At 44.3% G+C, this 19,104-nt stretch overlaps 1 protein-coding gene and 1 long non-coding RNA gene across 10 annotated transcripts in view; one reads left to right on the top strand and one right to left on the bottom strand.

Moving 5' to 3' along the window:
• KANK1 (KN motif and ankyrin repeat domains 1) overlaps positions 1-19,104 on the bottom strand; it is a 211,717-nt gene that overhangs the window by 125,476 nt on the left and 67,137 nt on the right. For all 8 annotated transcript variants that reach the window (XM_045043460.1, XM_045043461.1, XM_023243318.2 and 5 more), the window contains exon 2: positions 15,256-15,376. The gene's annotated coding sequence lies outside the window, so the exon portion shown is untranslated. The remainder of the gene's footprint in view (positions 1-15,255; positions 15,377-19,104) is intronic.
• Positions 515-10,024, top strand: LOC123381717. Of its 2 annotated transcripts, none has more exons than XR_006589061.1 (3): positions 515-735; positions 877-1,042; positions 9,579-10,024. It is a non-coding gene; the product is annotated as an uncharacterized LOC123381717 (long non-coding RNA). The 2 variants fall into 2 exon arrangements; XR_006589062.1 differs by lacking the exon at positions 9,579-10,024 and adding an exon at positions 1,444-2,128.

Genomic DNA, 19,104 nt, shown 5'->3' on the forward strand with positions numbered 1-19,104 from the left:
GAAATACCACATGTGAATGTGGCGTCTCTCCACACAACTAGGGCTACAGTTACAATCTTAGGCTCCTAACCTTTCAACTGGATGCAAAACAAGGGTGCCTGGGTGGCTCGGTCGGTTAAGCATCTGACTTCTGCTCAGGTCATGATCTCACAGTTTGTGAGTTCGAGCCCCATGTCGGGCTCTGGGCTGACAGCTCGAAGCCTGGAGCCTCTGCTTCTGATTCTATGTCTCCTTCTCTCTCTGCCCCTCCCCTGCTTGTGCTCTGTCTCTGTCTCTGTCTCTCTCTCTCTCTCAAAAATAAACATTAAAAAATATTTTTAATAAACAAACAAACAAACAAACAAACTGGATGCAAGGCACACGAGCTATTCTTAGCAAAATGTTCTGGCTGAAGAATGTAATGATTAGTTATCAAAACTACTTGAAGCTCTTCAAGATATCTTATTGCTGCAAAGATAATATGCACATTTAGAGATCAGAGTCAGCCAGGCATGTTTTCAAAACATTACCACACTGGGCTTTAACTGGCCAGCTGGGGTTTGTACCAAATCGCACCTAACCCCACTCCCAAATTCAAGGGTATCAGGGGTGAGAAGAATACAGAAATTTCTTACAAAAGGTCCAAGTCGAAAGGCAAAAGCCCTTGAAAAAGAATGACCTTCTTAAATTCTGATAGACAGCCACTCTTCTTCCATCTCTATTTCGAAAGAGGAACATACATACAAGAAACAGGTGGTAAGACCCAAGAATGAGCTTTGAACTAGAGCAAAATGCTCAGGCAGATCCTTATCGCTGGAGATGAATACACTTTGTAACTATTATAATCCCACCAATCACCTGTGGAATGTGCTTTGACTTCATGCTTTGTTTTCACAGACACTGCTGGCCACAAGAGCTGGGATGTGGTCACAGAAACAGGAAAAATTACAGAGGAAAACAGGAGTCACTCTGGAATCTCATCTAGGCGAGCTCTATTTTGAAAGAATTAAAAGCAGCCGAGAAAGTATACTGGCTCTCCAAGGAAAAGAGGCCCTCAAAGCTCGTGAGTAAAAGCTATTTTACCAATGGCTTCTGACTATAAGATTTCATAAATAACATTATAAGGACATAACTTATCAAAAGTTTTGTGCCACATAATGTATATGCAAAAATAATTTATTATAGGACAATCAATCTGCACTTAAGACATTGAGGAAAACACTCATTAATAAGAATACATTAAGTAGCATTTACTCTCTATAATTAACAGAAGGACCAGAAGTTATTCATATTAACCTTAAAATATGGCATGGGCTAAAAGTGAGAGTCCAAAATCCTTGAGAGATTATTTGAGGAATGTTAGGAATGTTAGGACACTAACACCGGCCTTTCAATGTTAGAATGTTTTTCCACAAAAAAAGTTAACCTGTTCCATTTACAGGCAAAATCCCTACTTGTCTACAGGTCTCTATGTGCAGTGATTTTAATGACCCACCATTAAATGATCTGGTCAAAATGATTTGACACCGAAATGATTAACTGCCCAGCGGAGTCAAGATCAGGTTTCAGGCCTGCCACAACCACAACTGTGCTCACGAGGGAAGAGCTCATCTTAAAACAGATGAAAGAGGGGTGCCTGGGTGGCTCAGTCAGTTAAGGTCCCACTCAGGATCTACGACGGATGCTGAAGTCAGTGACAGGAAGCTTGAGGAGAAGCAAGGCCTTTGCACAGTTTCAAAGGAGCTGACCCCCAAGGTATTTACTACTTACAAAAAGACTAATTTACCAATTACAAGAGCAACTTTAGAATGGAGAAACCCAGGAGACACCTGAATCAAGCGGTCAAGATTATCATCACCACCAATAAGGAAAAGGGACATCAAGTACCACTCACTGGAAAGGAAGCATCATCACTTGTGTGGTCTTCTTCCCAAAATGCATAGCCTCACAAGCAAATACTAGAAAATATCAGAAAACCCCCAAATTTAGGAAATTTCGTTCAACAAAATAACTGACCGGGGACTCTTCGGTGGCTCAGTCAGTCAAGCGTCTGACTTAGGCTCAGGTCATGATGTCACGGTTTGTGAGTTCGAGCCCTGTGTCAGGCTCTGTGCTGACAGCTTTGAGACTGGAACCTGCTTTGGATTCTGTGTCTGTCTGTCTGTCTGTCTCTCTCTCTCTCTGCCTCTCCCCTGCTTGCTCTCTGTTCCTCTCTCCTCCCAAAATAAACATTAAAATAATAATAATAATGACCAGTACTGTTCAAAAATACCAAGATCATGAAAAACAGGGTAAGACTGGCGAACTGTAGAAATCTAAGGAGGTAGAACAACTAAATCCAATGTGGATCCTGGACTGAATCCTAGAAAAGAAACAGGATAGGAGTAGAAAACTGGGTGGGAAGCTGACAAAGCCTATAGCATAGCTACAAGTAGGGTAAGAACTTGGAAGTCCTGATTGTCATCATACATTCTAGTCATACATTCAAAGAAGCTGGCTGAAGGGCACACGTGAACTCTGTACTAACTTTACAACTTTTCCCCAAGTCTAAAATTATTTCAAAATAAAACCTTTTTGAAAAACAGATGGAAAAGGAAAGCAACTGAAGTTACTCTTATTCCTCACTTCCATTTGACTTCCTTTGTCTAAAAAAATTTTTAATGTTTCTTTTATTTTTGAGAGAGAGACAGAGACAGAGCACGAGTAGGGGAGGGGCAGAGAGACAGAGAGGGAGACACAGAACCCGAAGCAGGCTCCAGGCTCTGAGCTGTCAGCACAGAGCCCGACGTGGGGCTCGAACCCTCAAACTGCGAGATCACGACCTGAGCCAAGTCAGATGCTGAACCGACTGGACCACCCAGGTGCCCCTATTTGACTTCTTTTTCTTTGGGGCTTTTACGGAAGCATCTTCCTCTGCTTTTCTTAGTCAACCACAGCAAAGCACAGGAAGGTGAAAGACGGGAGACTGAGACACCGAAGAACAGGTGACCCTACCCCAAAATGGATGTGGTCTGCCTTCTGGGGTTTAGCTAAACTTTCCAGTTAGACTTGAACAAAACGAAGTCTCTACCTTCGGAACATGTGAGCAAATTCTCAAGCTGGTCTTTCCTGGACAGTGCCAGAAAAGAGAACATTGGGTGTTCATAGTATCTGTCACCAAGCAAAAGAACTTTTGGAGTGATCGCCAGCAATTAGGGGGAGGGGTGTGGATAATGAAAGATAGATTAGGAGGGGGGTGGGGTGTACAGCAGGCAGGAGAGAGAAAAGCCCAGAAAGCACGTATGTGCTATCAGTTGCCTTCTTCCCTAACAACATTAAGCTGGGCTAACAACACATTTAAAAACACCTTGTTTACATAGCTCATACCCAAAAGGATTTTATTATTTACATTTTATTTAGATGATAGGTTACCAGGTAGTGCTAGAAAGAACGGTTAGACGCACCCTCATTTTTACATTTTTCTCCAAGCATTTACTCACTGTGATGTTCTTAGATAAGAGTAGGTAGCATCTATGCCCATAATAAACACTATAAAAACAAAATCTCTCCCTGTCCACCAAAAGATACTATGTGCCTATTTTTTGCTTCAGCAATTCTACTTATGGGAAACTACCTTCAAGACATACTCACATAAGTATGTATGGATACAGACACAAGACTTAATTGCTACATTGTTTATAATAGAAAACATCACACCATCTGCTGACGTCACATTGACATCGCACCAAATGTTCATTAAAAGAACCTTCTTGGGGTACCTGGGTGGCTCGGCAGGCTAAACGTCTGACTTTGGCTCAGGTCATGATCTCACGGTTTGTGGGTTAGAGCCCCACGTCAGGCTCTGCGCTGACAGCTCAGAGCCTGGAGCCGGCTTCAGATTCTGTGTCTCCCTCTCTCTCTGCCCCTCCCCTGCTCGTGCTATGTCTCTCTCAAAAATGAACAAACATTAAAAAAAATTACAAGAACACTCTTAAAGTACAGAACATCTGTACAACAGGATACTCTGCGGCATTTGAAAGGAAAACTGTAAATCTAGATGTAGTGACGTAGAAAGATATTCATCATCTATATGTAAGTTCAAATGGAGGCAAAGTATATTATGAGTCTACTCAAAGGAACAAAGTTTATTTGCATGTATATGTACAGAAAATATATGGAAGGATGTCCATCAAACTAAACAGGAATATATAGGGGGATACTGGGGTTCTTACTTCATTTTTAAAAGAACCAGAAGAGATTTTTTTTAATTTTTTTATTTAAAACCTTTTTTAAAAATTTGTTTTAATGTTTATCTATTTTTGAGACAGAGAGAGACAGAGCATGAACGGGGGAGGGGCAGAGAGAGAGGGAGACACAGAATCGGAAGCAGGCTCCAGGCTCTGAGCCGTCAGCCCAGAGCCCGATGCGGGGCTCGAACTCACGGACCGCGAGATCGTGACCTGAGCTGAAGTCGGACGCTTAACCGACTGAGCCACCCAGGCGCCCCCAGAAGAGATTTTTTTTAATGTTAAATATTTCCTAAATAAAAATAACATACAGGCAGCTGTGTTTCTATATACCAGGAAGAGACAATCTGAAAAGGAAATCAAAGAGACAATTTCATTTGCAGCTGCACCCAAAGAATAAAATACCTAAGAATAAATTTAATGGAGGCAAAACACTTGTACCCTGAAACTATATACCAATGCTGAAATAAGTTAGGACAGATATAACTAAATGGCAAGACATCATGTGTTCACGAATTGGAAAACTTAATATTGTCAAGATGACAATACTATGAAAAACCATCTACAGATTCTGTGCAATCTCTATCAAAATTCCAATAGCCTATTTCTTCTTCTTGTTTTTTTTTTTCTTGCAGAAATAGAAAAGTTGATCTTTAAGTTCATATGGAACTACAAGGGGCCCTGACTATTCAAAGCGATGTTGAAAAAGAAAAAATTTGGGGCGCCTGGGTGGCGTAGTCGGTTGAGCGTCCGACTTCAGCTAGGTCACGATCTCGCGGTCCGGGAGTTCGAGCCCCGCGTCAGCCCCGCTCAGAGCCTGGAGCCTGTTTCCGATTCTGTGTCTCCCTCTCTCTCTGCCCCTCCCCCGTTCATGCTCTGTCTCTCTCTGTCCCCAAAATAAATAAAAACGTTGAAAAAAAAAAAATTTGGAAGATTCACATTTTCCAATTTCAAAACTTACTACAAGCTACAGTAACCATAACAGTATAAATGGACACAAGGATAGACACACAGACTAACGGAAAAAAACCTAAGGGGTCCAAAAATAAACCCGACGAGACCAATTCATTTTTTTTTTTAAAGTGTGAAAAGGCCACTCAATCGGGGATAGAGAATCCTTTCAATAAATGGAACTAGATACCCACATACAAGAGAATCAAGTTGGACCCTGACCTCTCACCTTATGAAAATTAAATCAAAATGGATTAGTAGACTGGATTTAGAGAGAAAAACATAAAATTCGTAGACGAAAATACAGGGATCAGGAAGTCGGCATGAGCAACCGAAGAAAAAATAAATAACTTGAACTTCATCAAAATGTAAAAACTTGTGTGTGTCCAAAGGACATCACCGAGAGAGTGCAAAGAACAGAACAGAAGAAAACACCTGCAAATCATGTATCCGAGAAGGGTCTAGCATCCAGGATATACAAAGAACTCTGACAACTCAACAACAAAAAGACAACCCCATTTATTTTAAAGACAGACCAAATTAAAACTGGGCCAAGGATCCCACTGGGGGATGGGAAGGAGAAATGGACATTTTTCCAAAGAAGATACACAAATGGTCAGTAAGTACACGAAAAGATGACCAATGTCATTTGTCATTGGGGACGTGAAAATCACAACCACAATGAAGTGCTACTTCCTAATCACAAGGATGACTAAAGAAAAAGAAGGAGAAACAGCACGTGTTCGTAAGGAAGTGAGACAACTTAAAGTTATGCACTGTTGGTGGGAATGTAAATGGTTCAGTTCCTGGGGAAAAACAGTTTGACGGTTTCCCAAAAAAGTCAAAAAGCATTTGCCTATGACCCAGCAATTCCACCAAAGGACTGAAAATGGGGACCCAAATGCTTATATACCCGTGTTCACAGTAACATTATTCACAGGCATCAAAAGGTGGAAAAAACCCAAATGTCCACCAGGTGAATGAATTGAAAAAAATTGTGGCACGTCCACAGAAGAGAATACTATTCAGCCACACGGTACAGCACGGATGAGCCTTGAAAACATGCTACTTGAGAGAAGCCAGACACAAAAGGTCCCATATTCTAGGATTCCATTTATAGGACATATCCGGAATCCGTGAACTCAAAGACAAAGCAGATGAACGTTTGCCAGAGGCTGAGGGAGGCGAGTTGATGGGTACAGGGTTTCTTCTTGGGGCAATAAAATGTTTTGAAACTAGAGAAGACAGCGATGCAACACTGTGAATGTACTAAAATGCCACTGAACTGCTCGTTTTTATTCTTTTTTTTTTTTAATTTTTTTTTCAACATTTATTTATTTTTGGGACAGAGAGAGACAGAGCATGAACGGGGGAGGGGCAGAGAGAGAGGGAGACACGGCATCGGAAACAGGCTCCAGGCTCTGAGCCATCAGCCCAGAGCCCGACGCGGGGCTCGAACTCATGGACCGCGAGATCGTGACCTGGCTGAAGTCGGACGCTTAACCGACTGCGCCACCCAGGCACCCCTCGTTTTTATTCTTTATTTCCATTTTTTAAAGTTTATTTGAGAGAGAGGGAGAGCGCAAGAGAAGGGGAGGAGCAAAGAGAGAGGAAGAGACAGGATTCCAAGGAGGCTCCGAGCTGTCAGCACACAGCCTGATGCGGGGCTCAAACTCACGAACCGTGAAGATCACGACCTGAGCCGAAACCAAGAGTAGGATGCTCAACCGACTGGGCCACCCCGGTGCCCCTGTTCATTTTTAAATGATTCACTTCTCCGTTATGAGCATTTGGAGTCATTAAAAACAAATAGAGTTGAAAAGAAATAATACACAGCTAAGAGCCAAACACTAATTCCCCAGTGAGTTACCTTTCCCTAGAAGAATGAGTGGCACCAGGGCAGATGGGCGTTTTCTGCATCCAGACACCCACCCCTGCCACACTCTGGATGGATAAAGGACTGTTGCCGGGGCAACGACACATACAAACCAGCGGCTGTTAACGAGCACCGGCCCTGGGGTGGCAAAATGACCGAGGGACTGACAATTAGCTCCCCCCCACCCCCAAGAGCCGAGAGGTCAGATACGGACATCCAAAGAGGTCTCACTCCCTCCTCTATTTACAGGGACAGGAAATGAACTTGGTGCTTCACCATCCACACACAGGACCCTGGGCAGGGACTTGGAAGAGAGGTAGTGATCTGCGAGAAAAGCCGCGTGTGACCCTTTTACCGAGGTCTAGAAATGAACACTCCCCCGTTCCCTCCGTACAAATCTTCCTGGGAGTCCTCTATCAGGAGGCCCACCCTCAACGGAAACGGGATGGCTCCCATGCTTTTTTAGGGGGTGATGCGGGGTGGGGGGAGGGTGGGGGGAGGGATGGGACAGGGGCGCTCCCGAGAAGGCAAGAAGTCTCCCCTTCCGAGCGCTCTCCCGGCAAGATGAATTCACACCAGAAAAAGCGCTGGCCCTCCAGCCCCTCATTTTCTGGGTCAGAGAAATTAACTCTGAGTCAAATTACTCTTTCTCTCACCAGGGACCGAGGACTGCATTTTAATTTAAGCTATTTTCTTTGGCCATTTCAGTGGGGTTATTAGGAAACAAGAGAACTTCGGATCAAAAAGCAGCTTTCAAAACTCCTTAAAGTCAAAATGTTTCAAGAATAAGAAAGAAGGACAACTTCAACGCATGTACCTTTACTTGTCCAGTCTCTTGATTAGAATAAAGAGGTTATCAGCAATAAAAAGTGGCTAAATCAAGAGTTTCTTTTATATGTTGGAGGATGCTGGGATAAAGGCACAGGGGGTCTCAACTCTCCATGCTTTTTTATTTGTAATGTTTATTTATTTTAGAGAGAGAGAGAGAGAGAGAGAGAGAGAGAGACAGAGTATGAGCAGGGTAGAGGCAGAGAGAGAGGGAAACACAGAATCCGAAGGAGGCTCCAGGCTCTGAGCTGTCAGCACAGAGCCCCACGTGGGGCTCGAACTCACGGACTGTAACATCATGACCTGAGCCGAAGTCGGACGCTTAACCGACTGAGCCACCCAGGTGCCCTTCCATATTTTTATGTTCAATTGTCCACATTCTTGCTCAGTTTAAATGTCATGATTAAATATTACTAATGCTATTTTTTAATGTTTATTTATTTTTGAGAGACAGAGTGTGAGTGGGGGAGGGGCAGAGAGAAGGAGACACAGGATCCGAAGCAGGCTCCAGGCTCCGAGCTGTCAGCACAGAGACCTACACAGGGTTAGAACCCACAAACTGCGAGATCTTGACCTGAACCAAAGTCAAACGCTTAACTGACTGAGCCACCCAGGTGCCCCTACTAATGCTATTTTAAAAACTCTAGACACTCATGGATGAAACCCCATTCGGTATTTTTAAAAATCCAAAAATATCTACCCTTGTGGATCTGAGTTGAAGGGATAAAAAAAGAAAAAGGCTCGTGAATTCTCTACTGCATTTCACTGGAGCTTAAGACATTTCATAAAATATAAACAAGCTCGAGCTTATTAGCAATGAGAGATTTTTACAGTGTTTCTGCTTCACCTCAATCCTCGGCCGAGTGGTTTCCATCACTTCCTCGAGAGCTCCTAAAATGAGAACTCCACGTTAAGGTTTAGATTTAGAGACTTACAAAGTCAAAAAGAAATCATAACTCCTGCACTTTTAATCATCTACCCTCCTGGTCGATGATTTACCCCATACTTCCCACCAGGAAATGAAGAAAGTTTTGAGGAACGAGTTATTCCCAATGTAAATCTCCAGTCAGCCTCTGTCAATCATGTTGGCCTTTCCCCCAGTTAGCCTCTCTCCACCTCCTGCCTGAAAACTACACTACTATTTAATTGCTTTGTGACTTCACATTTTATTAAGAGCCAGAAAAACATAAAGAGTGAAAACAAGGAGATAAGCCCATGGCCGTAAATTGTCCCCTTATGCAATGAAACTTGCCTTTCTGGTGCAATAAGGTGGGCACTGTGCAAAACCCTGGCAGGGGCCATTCTGCACAAGCCCGGCGTCCCCATCACTTACAGAAACCCCTCCGGCTCTCTGTGGGGGGGTGCAGTGCCATAGATCAGAGGCCGAGGTGGTCAGCGGCTCACTTCGGTCTGCCCGTGTGAAGGGCAGAGGCCTGTGACTCACTGTGCTCTCTGCCCCAGGCCACCCTACACTGATTTCTATTCTCACGACAAAAAAAAAAAAAAAAAAAAAAAAAAAAAAAGAACGACAGAATGGTGAAAAAATTTAGAACCCGACAGCACCCCAATCTGTGAGCCCCTTTCCCCAGAAAGCAACCTGTGTGTTCTATCAGCCAGTGAAAACGTTTTTGCTTAATGTTCACTCCCACGGACGGAGAAGAATTTCTCCTTTCCCCCCCGCCCCACTGGCTTCTAAGTCCCTGTTTCTTCCTTTGCAGTGAGAACGAAGTCATTATCAGATGACACCACATTCTTGAGGGTGCCTGGACCCCTGCCCTCTGGAAGATTACATCCAGTGACTCACACAAACTAAGCGGGACCTGGTGTTTAAAGCCCTGGAAAAGATCAATTAGTAATTTCTCTACCGTGCTGCCAGCTAGGAAACAAAGGCTTCAAGTGTTTTTGAAGTCCACTGATGTGCATAAGAAAGTGCGTTCATGACATTGTTCAGAAAAAGTATGCAAATTATTTGTGGGGGATGGGGGAGAGACAAAGAGAGAGAGACAGAGAGAGAGAATGTGTCAAGATCAAACATTAACGAAGAATAAAAAAGCCTGGGAGCGCCTGGGTGGCTCAGCTAGTTAAGCATCCAACTTCGGCTCAGGTCATCATCTCGCAGTTTGTGAATTCAAGTCCCCCGTCAGGCTCTGTGCTGACAGCTCAGAGCCTGGAGTCTGCCTCAGATTCTGTGTCTCCCTCTCTCTCTGCCCCTCCCCTGCTTGCACTCTGTCTCTCTCTTAAAAATAAACTTCCAAAAAAGTTTTTAAAAAATAGCTGTGTACTGATAGTCTTAAGGGGGAAAAAGGGATAAGGAGATGGAGAATGCCCAAGGGGATGACAAAACCTGGACAGGACAGCCCTTTCTCAGGTGCAGGGTGCGCTGAAAACTGGTGAACGACAATGACAGTGAACCACTGATGTGCACTTCTGCGCATGGGGTCGATCTCCAAGAACTTTGCATAAATTCACCCGTGTACTCCTCCCAAGGACTCTGAGATTAGTAAGGACTATTATGATGAAGACTGTAGCATTACAGGTGAGGAAGAGGTGACTGTGTCCAAGGACACAGAGGTGGTGAATGGAGAAGCCGGGTGACCCCAAGCAGCCAGGCCCGGGGCTCTCTCTCGGGAACTGCCTCTCTGAACCAGATGGAGTCAGGTCCAAGAGATGTGTGTGAGCACACGTGTATGTGCGTGTCTGCCTGTGTGTGTGCGTATGTTCAACAAGCACAAGCACGTGGTCCTGGCAAAGGGGCAGTGCCTACAGAATTCTGGGGGCAGGAAAGAGCTCAGCAGGCTCCACGAATTGACGGGAGGCCAGGGATGCTGGAACACAGGGTTCCACAGCCAGTGACAGAGGTGAGGCTGGACAGCAGGCAGAGACACATCGCGTGGAGCCTTGAGGCCTTTGTAAGCAGACGGCCGTGGCCCCCGGGGCGGGGGAGCGCCAAGAGGCGACACTCAGAACAGGTCATTCTGCTACAAGAAGGGGGAATAATTAAAGGCATTCATTCCTGCCTCCTAGTGAATCTATATGGAAACCACAGGGAAAAGATCTCACTACCTAAATTAAATATTGACTTACTTTTAAAACCGCCAGACAGGCCCTGGGTGGCGCAGTCGGTTAAGCGTCCGACTTCAGCCAGGTCACGATCTCGCGGTCCGTGAGTTCGAGCCCCACGTCGGGCTCTGGGCTGATGGCTCAGAGCCTGGAGCCTGTTTCCGATTCTGTGTCTCCCTCTCTCTCTCTGCCCCTCCCCCGTTCATGCTCTGTCTCTCTCTGTCCCAAAAATAAATAAACGTTGAAAAAAAAAAAAATTTAAAACCGCCAGACAGAGGGCGCCTGGGTGGCTCACTCGGTGAAGCGTCTGACTCTCAATTTCAGCTCAAGTCTCGATCTCACAGTTTGTGGGATCGGGCCCTGTGTTCGGCTCTGCACAGACAGGGTGGAGCCTGCTTGGGATTCTCTCTCTCTGCCCTTCCCCTGTGCACTTGCCTCACAAAATAAATAAATAAACATTAAAAAAAAAACACCATAAAAGTCAAAAGCAAAGGGCATAAAAGCTAACAATATTTTTATAATAAAAGAAATTTTACAATAAAAACACTCCTGCAGGGGTCCCTGGGTGGCTCAGTTGGTTAAGCATCTGACTTTGGCTCAGGTCATGATCTCACAGCTTATGGATATGAGCCCTGTGTCGGGCTCTGTGCTGACAGCTCAGAGCCTGGACCCTGTTTTGGATTCTGTGTCTCCCTCTTTCTCTGCCCCTCCCTCCCTCGCTCCCTCCCTCTCAGTCTCTCTCAAAATAAATAAACATAATAAAAAAATTTTTTTAAACACTCATGCAAATCAGTAACAAAAAAGCAAACGTCCCTTTGGAGATACGGGCAAAGGACATGAACAGAGAATTCACATTAGGAGAAATATAACTGATTCATAAATATATGACCAATGTTCACTTGTCCAGAAAACTGAATAAAGTTTTTTTTTTCTAATTCTATACTCTAATATTAAGAAGAGTATGAGAAAGGTATCTCTTGCTACTGTCAGTGAAATTTGTAAACTGGTTCAGATCTTTCAGGTAATACACATCAAAAATCTCTTTTCTGAACTTATATTAAATATTATTAAAAAAATTTTTTTAATGTTTATTTTTGAGAGAGTGAGAGAGAGCACGAGCAGGGGAGGGGCAGAGACAGAGGGAGACACCGAGTCCAAAGCAGGCTCCAGGCTCTGAGCTGTCAGCACAGAGCCCGACCTGGGGTTGCAACCCACAGACCATGAGATCATGACCTGAGCCGAAGTCAGAAGCTCAACCAACTGAGCCACCCAGGTGCCCCTTATATTAAATATTATTAAGAGCAGCCTCAAAACTAGTTAGGAGGGTATGCATTGACATGTATGTCCAGAGGAAATTTCATTAAGCACATTCCTAAACTAGAATCTTCAGCAACTTTAACTAATTATGTTGACAAAGACACCACCAAAAAAGAAAACTACAGACCGGTACTTCTGACAAACACACATGCAAAAATCTTCAAAACATTAGCAAACTGAATTCATCAATACATCAAAAGGATGTTTTACCATGATCAATGAGGATTTATTCTGAGGATTCCAGGTTGGTTCAATATTCACAATCCCATCAATGTGATACATCATCACATTAACAAGAGGAAGAATAAAAACCCTCTGATGATGTCAACAGGTACAGAAAAAAGAATGTGGCAAATTAACAACATCCGTTCATGATCAAAACACTCAACAAAGTGGGTTTAGAGGGAACATGTCTCAACATAATAAAGGCCATATATCAAAACCCCACAGCTAATATCATATTCAACGGTGAAACACTGAGGGCAGCTTTTCCTCTGAGATTATGTACAAGACAAGAATGTCCACTCTCACCACTTTTATTCAACGGAGTACAGGAATTCCTAGCCACAGCAATCAGACAAGAAATACAAGGCATCCAAGTTGGTAAGGAAGAAGTAAAACTGTCACTATTTGCAGATGACAAGACACTCTATGTAGAAAACCTGAAAGACTCCACCAAAAAAACTATTAAAATAAATCAAATCAGTAAAGTTGTAGAATATGAAATCAATACACAGAAATCTGGTGCATTTCTATAAAGTAATAATGAAGCAGCAGAAAGAGAAATTAAGGAAACAATCCCATTTATAATTGTACTGAAAAGAATGAAATACCTAAGAATAAATCTAACTGAGGAGGTGAAAGTCCTGTAATGTGAAAATGGTAAGATACTGAATCAAAGAAACTGAACACAACACAACACAAATGGAAAGATGAGAAGAATATCATTAAAATGTCCATACTACCCAAAGCAGTCTACAGACTCCATGCAATTCCTATCAAAACATGGACTGCATTTTTCATAGAACTCAATCCCAAAATTTGTACAGAACCACAAAAGACCTTGCACAGCTGAAGCAACCTTGAAGAAGAAGAACACAACTGGAGGTATCACAATCCCACATTTCAAGATACGCTACCAAGCTGTAATAATCCAAACAGTATTGGAATGGCAGAAAAACAGACACATAGACCAATGAAATAGGACTGAGAGCCCAGAAATAAATCCACGTCTATATAGCCAATTACTATATGACAAAGGAGGCAAGAATATACGATGGGGAAAAGATAGTCTCTTCAATAAATGCGTCAAGCACATGAATGAAACTGGACCACTTTCTCACTCCATACACAAAAATAAACTCAAAATGGATGAAAGACCTAAATGTGAGACCTCAAACCATAAAACTCCTAAATGAAAACATAGGCAGTCACCTCTCTGACCTGTCTTACAGCAACATATTTATGGAGATGTCTCTCAGGAAGGGAAACACAAGCAACAATAAACTACTGGGACCACACCAAAATCAAAAGCCTCTCTACAGTGAAGGAAAACATCAACAAAACATAACCTACTGAGTGGTAGAAGGTATCTGCAAATGACATAACCCATAAGAGGTTATTATTCAAAATATATAAACAGCTTATATACAACTCCCCCCCCCCCAAATAATAATAATCTGATTAAGAAAGGAGAAGACCTGGGGCGCCTGGGTGGCTCGGTTGGTTGAGCGTCCGACTTCAGCTCAGGTCATGATCTCACGGTCTGTGAGTTCTAGCCCGGCGTCGGGCTCTGTGCTGACCGCTCAGAGCCTGGAGCCTGTTTCAGATTCTGTGTCTCCCTCTCTCTCTGCCCCTCCCCTGTTCATGCTCTGTCTCTGTCTCAAAAATAAATAAATGTTAAAAAAAAAATTAAAAAAAAAAAAAAAGAAAGGAGAAGACCTGAGTAGACATTTTCCCAAAGAAGACATTCAGATGGCCAACAGATACTGTGTAGATACGTATGTGTGCGTGTGTATGTGTGTGTATACACATAAAATATAAACTTTTGAGACCATCAGCAAGGTCAATAAAAAACCCCAACGTTCCCACATCCCCACGGACTCTGCCAAGCTGCCTGTAGCAGTATGTCCTTGGGAAATAATGGATGTGCTCAAAAGTCGCACGTAAGGAGGCAGGGAAGGGACATCATTCTATCGCCATGTAACTGAACAACATATGCTGTAGAGAAAAAGGAATAAGCATCTTCTTAAGGAGGAGAAGTAGGTGGAAAAAAAGCCCATTGGTATGTTCTGAGTGGGTTTACCAGCCGTGTGAGAGGTTTATTTACCAAGTCATGTATCTGAACCTCAATTTTCTTACGATGGGGATAAGAAAAAACCCACTTCACAGGGTGGTGAGAATTCACACATTGATATAAGTGCTTAGGATAGAGCCTGGCCTAGGGCAGACACGTGATAAACGTTACTCGTTTGCACATATCTAGCAACTTAACATGCAACACACACACATCATTACCAACATTTGTAATATGAATACTACAAGTCATGCACTAAAATTTTAATAGGCATTATCCCTGCAAGTGAAACAACAGCCTTTTTTCTTTTAAATTCTCTGTTTTCTAGATTCTCTTTAGTTGAATAAAGCCAGCAATATATTAATATTTAAATATCTCCATTTTTTCCCAAGTAGCCTTAATAATACTCCTTTCCACCTATTACGTTTCTCTAATATAATCCACTTTCTGCATCGTGTGTTTATGGAAATAGGGTACTTCTGTTGATTTAATCTGAAGAGTAATACATTTCCCCTTTATTCTTCAGAGCCAAACAGTTTGCTCATATTTCTTCCGATAAAGTCCTTTCTGCCCTCTAATACATTTGCAGATGAAGAGTACCCCGAAAGGATTTTAGAGCATAAAAGGTAGGGAGAAAGAAGGGATTAATGTCTCCACAAAGCAAAGTTAAAGGACACAACGTGGCAAGTTAAGGACAGCCATATGGAAAAAGGACACCTCACCTCAATTATGTAAGGCCGGAAAACTACCGCAATCAATATTTCAACTCCATTCCCCTAGTGTGGTCAAAAGATGGAGACAATTCGATAGCTCAGCAGTCCGTCCGGTGCTGCGACAATCATTCTGGAAGAAAAGGAATCTCGTTGAGGAGAACGTGATGGCAAAATATGCTTGATAACTGGAGACAGCTATAGAGTTGAGAAAAGAGCAGAGTTAAGCCATTTTCCGTGATTGGGGGGCGAGGTGGGGGTGGGAGGGACGGGCCAGAATGGCAGAGAGCCTACGAGCTCATGCAGGCATGGTCCCCCTCGCTCTCGGTAAAAGCTGGCTTGCTTGCTCTTACTTCAAAGACAAGGGCTGTTCCTCCCAGCCTCTCACTGGCACTTCCAACGCTGTTCAGGCGTTTGTCGGCGGGTCTAGAAGCCGGCTCAAGAATACCATTCATTTTCATATTTTGGTATCTCTGTCATTTCAGAGTCAGACTACTCCGTAAGAAGCACATGGCCTTTGCCCGAAAACCAGCTCCACCGAGGATTTTTCTGGGCATGTGGCAGTTCCCTGATTAAAACCTTGGGATTATGCGCAAGCCATCCCCCATCCCAGAGCAGTCCAGCACCACTTTCCCTTGAACATCCCACTGTTCTGTGCCCCGTCTTTCTCACTCCGGTCCACCGCGCCTGATGAATACCGGGGCACCCCCAGATGCCGACAGCAGCGGCCTTGACCCTGGCCTCTCTCTGCAGACCTCTGCCTGCCCACTCTCTTGCAGACCCGGTGTCCCTGTCCTCTAACCTCTGCCACCCTCAACAGCCCCCTCTCTCCTGGGCCTCATCTTTCTGGGCTATAAAATGAAGAACGGATTAAAATGTCCTCCCTCGATCTTCACTGTGCTTTGAGGTCAGATGTCCCTGTGCTTACATCCCGCCCCAGCCGCTTGGCAGAATTTACACAAGTCCTCACAAAGGGGGCCAGTTGACATCTACCCCTAAGGTTGCTGTAACAGGAAAGACTATGAGATCCAGGGCATGGTTTACAACACATGCTTGAGAAATACTGGTCGTTCCCACCCCACCTTATAGGAGATCTCCAACTCTCGACTTCTCTGGTCTCCTCATTTCGAAATCCAGCATTCCTTACATGAGGATCCTGGGTGGCAACAATATTCTCTTCCATCAAATATCAACTCCTCCATGGACTTTCAGAGGCTTCCATAACCTACCTCTAATTTATCTTATCTTCCTCCAGCTTACAACAAATAATTCCGGTCCTAGTCAGGCTAAGTCTTCCTATGTTCCAAAGAACACACCCTTGACCCTTCCTTTGTTTCATTCCTCACGCAAGATACTGCTTTTCTTATTCCTTCCGTCAAAGCCCAGCTGAGCCTGTGGCCCCAGTAATGCCCATGTTCCAGACACTTGAACCCTCACACAGTGTCTTAGTGGCAATGTCTGTTGTTTTGCGTTTATTAAGTATAGTGGTCCAGCTGGAAAGGGACCGCTCAGATCATTTTAACTTAGTTTTACAGGTTAGCATGGACCACAAACCAACCCAGCATTTTTTGGATCAGCTTTGTGAACGCTTTGTGAAATTTATACGCCTTTGTGCCTTGAGGTAATGAGACTTTTTTTTTTTTTTTAAATTAACTCCACTTTCTTTTGCCTAGAAAGGCTCACACAGGAGCCTGTTTCATCAGCGATGAGGAAACCGCGCACAGACCATCCAGGGGCCTCCTCGCAGAGCCAGGTGAGGAGCTCTGAGTGCGTCCGATGCCTGTGGATTTTGTGTTGAAGCCAATGTGTTCGGATTTGAGAAGCCATCTTGTGATAACACTCTCGGCAACAACAGGACTCACGGTGGAGAGAAAGAGGATTGGCCGCTAGGCTTTTGCCTCCAGAAACACGACGGCTGAAGTTCCAGGACTAAAGGAAGCGTGATGACAGAAGACACAGTGAAGGATCAAGGGAGACACAGGAGGAAGAACTTAAGGAGGAGATACAGAGCAAGGGGATACAGAGGCAGAAGAAACAGCGTGCAGGTGCCGAGACAGCTACCCAGGGAAAGATGAGCGACGTCGAAGGCTGCGGATGGGGACGAACACGATGTCACGGAGTTGAGCGCCTAGTAAGGCAGCCACAGTTGACCCCTGAGGACAATTTGTCATAGGGGCTGGTCCAGGATGCAGACCACAGGGGACTGAGGACAAACCAGGAGGGCAGACGGAGACCAGCAGAGACACTGTTATCAAGAAGTGTGCTAATCAAGCCACCGAAACAGCTGCTTATCTCGTATCCTGAAGTTCACCGGCCTTAAACCAATAAAAACGCCTCCCCCCATGCGTGCCCTCACTCCTCGCTTCTCCACGGGCACAGAGCTCAGTGACCAAAAATAACCGACAGCAGACCCTTCCAACCTCTCTCTCCCAACACCCCCCGCGGTGCCTGGTTTTGGCTAAGACACCTTCTAGAACTAGTCAACAGCCACCTGCTATCAACGCTCAGCATCTAAATTCGATTGTCCGGCCTCAGGTAAATGCCAGTTACCTGTTTATCAGAGGGAAAAATGAACCCAGACGCTAAAATGTGTCAGCTGAACAGGAACAGAAGCGCAGACTCAGGTCAGATACCTTTGGGTGAACTATATCATTGATCCTCAACTGTCAGAAAGAGAACTTTCAACTTCTACTTCCTTCAAAAGCATGCTTGTTCTTTACTGTAAGTTTAAAAAACAAATATGAATAAAGAAAAAAACAATCAGCATTAGCCTGTTTTTAATCTTCTACTTTGCTACGTGTGCATGATGCATCTATAAACACAATACACGAATGTGTCTCTATTGACCTAAAAAGAGACTCCCTAGCAGAAGGATTTCCAGCTGTGTTTTTAGTAACATTTCTCTCTTAACGGTAACACCAGGGACTACTCCCGGCTCCCTGCCAAGACTAAGCCAGGTTAACAGCTTCTGCTTCATTAATTCCTCTGGTCCTTCTACGTTCTGTGTCAGTCAACTCCCCTCTCTCTCCTCTGTCACATGTCTTTGCTGCCGAAGAGCCATTCTGGTCACGAGATAAATATTTCCGTTTAGGAACCAAGGCTACTTTATCAGCCACTACAAATGTAACCCGTGACAGTTGACTTTCCAACATTCCCAATACCCTCGAAAGGCCCTCCACTGGTTATAGGTTAGCGACAGCTAGGGTAACAGTATACATGTGAACCTATGCTTTTGGCGGGGGTTAAGAAGCACTGTTGCATAAATATTTTAAGTAGAGCCTGTACTGAAATTCTAGATGAAGAGCCATTCACCGATCCTCTGTGACATGCTGGGGGCCCAAGGTAGCAAATTTTTATTGACGCTGCGAGCAAGCCTCGCCATCTGCTAGGGGGGTCTCCAAGATTTCACCCTAAACGTATCCCCCTCCACACCAAATGTTTCTATTTTTTTTTTTTTAATGCATTAGCTGCGCTGTGGGCCAGGTAGTGCGTGACACAACGGCCAAGGACGGTGGGTGCTCGGTGAAGCTGTCTGCAGTCACAATTACTCGTCGCTTTGGGAGCCCAAGGGCACAAGTGCACAGTGCATGTGCACCAGGCGGGTGAGCTTCCCCGCAGCAATATCACCACAGCCAACTCATTCATCGCCAGAGAAGGGAAAAAGAAACCTCTCCCCAGGCTTTCACGCATGCACTGAAGATTTATGGAAAATGCTTCGGGATGTGAAGGCTACTTCTCCAGAAGAAGCAGGTTTCCGGACTGCCCTGGGAAACAGCCCAACGATAGATGCCTCTGCCCCCTTGCTGGTGTGGGGCAGGTACAGCCACCTACAAACCTGGAGCCCTGAGGAAGAGCGGGAGA

Source organism: Felis catus, chromosome D4, assembly GCF_018350175.1.
Source record: "Felis catus isolate Fca126 chromosome D4, F.catus_Fca126_mat1.0, whole genome shotgun sequence".
Lineage (NCBI taxonomy): Eukaryota > Metazoa > Chordata > Mammalia > Carnivora > Felidae > Felis > Felis catus.